This window comes from Silene latifolia, chromosome Y, assembly GCF_048544455.1.
Source record: "Silene latifolia isolate original U9 population chromosome Y, ASM4854445v1, whole genome shotgun sequence".
Lineage (NCBI taxonomy): Eukaryota > Viridiplantae > Streptophyta > Magnoliopsida > Caryophyllales > Caryophyllaceae > Silene > Silene latifolia.
In genome coordinates, this window is record NC_133538.1 from 70787501 (window position 1) to 70790251 (window position 2751).

Here is a 2751-nt window from a genome sequence, read left to right on the forward strand (position 1 = left end):
GCATCCTGCAGAGACCAGGTACACGCCCTTCGAAAAATTAGTATTAGCTCTGGTCACTACTTCGTATAAACTGCGCCCATATTTCGAATCCCACACTATGCACGTAGTAACCAATTACCCATTGAAAACGATCATGAGAAAGCCTGAATTATCTGGAAGAATGACCATGTGGTCGGTGCACCTGAGTGGCTACGATTTACAATTCGAGCCCAGGACGACAATCAAGTTCTAGGCATTGGCAGGTTTTGTCTCAGATTTCTATCTCGCTACCCGAGTAGAGGCAGGAAAAGGGATGTTCACATTACAAGGGGACCAGGATAGTGGAACTTGGACCCTATATATAGATGGGGCCTCAAATGCTCGAGGAGCTGGTGTAGGTCTGGTCCTCCGGTCCTCAAAGGGAGATATGATGGTACAAGTAGTTAAGTGCAAATTCAAACAACCAACAATGAGGCGGAATATGAGGCACTCATACTCGGGATGCAAATGGCGTAAGGGCTCAAGGTAAGGAACCTAAGAGTGTACATTGACTCGTTGCTTGTGGTAAACCATGTGAACAATGAATACGTGACATGTGATTCAAAAATGATAGCCTACCTAAAGGTAGCCATAGAGCAGAAGTTAAAGTTCCGGTCTGTCAAGATTACTCAGGTCCCAAGGGATCAAAACGTGGAGGCAGACGCTCTGGCCACATTAGGAGCCACCTTCCGGCCCACAGAACTTTCTAGTATACCGATTACTCATGTGCTAACACCAGCTATACAGAAGGAGATGGAGCAAAGTCAGCCAGAAGAAACAACGTGTGTACAGCACGTGAACAGAGCCGGAATCCTGATGTCAAATGAAAACCAACAGGCGGGTTTAGATTGGAGAAAACCTTATGTGGAGTGGCTGAAAGATGGGAAACTTCCAGAGGATAGGAACGAAGCACAAAGTTTTAAGATCAGGGCTTCCGAATTCGTGCTAATAGATAATATACTCTTTAGAAGATCTTTGGCGGGACCTTATCTCAGGTACTTGAATAAGGAATAAGCCAGCACATTGCTGCAGGATGTGCATAGCGGAGAATGTGGGAATCACGCTGGGGGAAGGAGTCTATCTAATGAAATCTTAAGACAAGGGTATTTCTGGCTACCATGAGGGCGAACGCTGTAAATCACGCCAAACGTTGTGATTCATGCCAAATTGCAGCCCCAACGATCCATCAACCAGCAGAACCGCTGCATCCGATCATCTCCGCGTAGCCATTTATAATATGGGGGATGGACATAGTTGGGAAACTACCCAGGGCACCAGGAAACAGGGAATATATGCTTGCCATGACCGACTACTTCTCAAAATGGATCGAAGCTGAAGCAATGACAGAAGTGAAGGAGGCCCAGGTGATCTCTTTTTTAAAATGTAACATCATCAACAGATTTGGAATACCATTTGAAATCATATGAGATAATGGATCCCAGTTCATATCTGATGACACTGAAGGGTTTTGTTCAAGTTGGAATATAACGTTAAGAAAGTCTGCTCCCCGGTACCCGCAGAGAAACGGACAAGCTAAATCCAGCAATAAAATCATTGTGGAGAATCTCTGGAAGCGGTTGGAGGAGCTAGGGGGTAAGTGGGCAGACAAGTTGCCACTGGTACTCTGGTCAGACAGGACGACACCAAAAATAGCAACGGGGCAAACGCCATTCAGCCTGGTATTCGGTGCAGAAGCTGTGATTCCATCAGAAGTTCTGGTGCCAATGCACAGATATGGCTGTCAGACAGCAGAACAGAATCAGATCGAAATGGCCAGGAGCGTGGACATAGTTGACGAGCTAAGGGAAAGTGCTTACATACGCATGGCATCATACAAGCAATCCGTAGCCAGAACTTATAACAAGAATGTCAACGTAAGGACCCTCGCAGTAGGGGACCTAGTACTCAGAAGGGTTTTTCAAAATACCAAAAATCACAAGGCGGGCAAGTTTTCTTACAAATGGGAAGGACCGTATCTGGTCGAGAGCATTGTTCGGAATGGGGCATACAGGTTGATGACCATGCAAGGTCAGATCGTGCACAAACCCTGGAACATTTGCCATCTGAAAAAGTACTTTGTCTGACAAAGTGCTAAAACCTTAATGTACAAAGAACCTTTCAACAGCCCATGAAGCAAAAGAAAAAAATTTCAAAAAAAGGGGGTGGGGTAGTATATGCTATACTTATTAGGTTATGGTCTGTTTTAATTTTTAATTATTTTTATTTTTTCGTCTTTTTAAAAAAAAAAGCAATTGAGTCATTTTGAAAACCAAGTACTACAAGCTGTGGCTTCCTAGATTCAGTCGTTGCCTTGGAACACCATGAGATAGCACCAGCTAATTTTTGCTGCTTGGAAATTTTATGCTTCTTGGAAGAAAGGCTTTGAGTACTAACGTTAGTTGCTTATCAGGCAGGGTAAACTTTGAGGGTCCAATCCCTTCCATGTGGGCTAACTAGACGTTGCAAAGTCAGCCATGGGGGGGGGGGGGGGGTTACGGTCTGGAGATAGTTGGGCACGACGATACATAGATCACCTGTATCTCATTGTTAATCCCGGATAAAAGCGTAGCTATGTTGTGGATACTAGAATCCCGGGGCTATATAAATAGGTGAATGCACAAAAATGCAAACGCTGGAATCACAGGGGACACAACATTCCCTGTTAACCGGAAAAGGACAATGAGAGGTACACTTTAAGTAGCTATTCTATTGTTAAACTATCTTACGTCATGG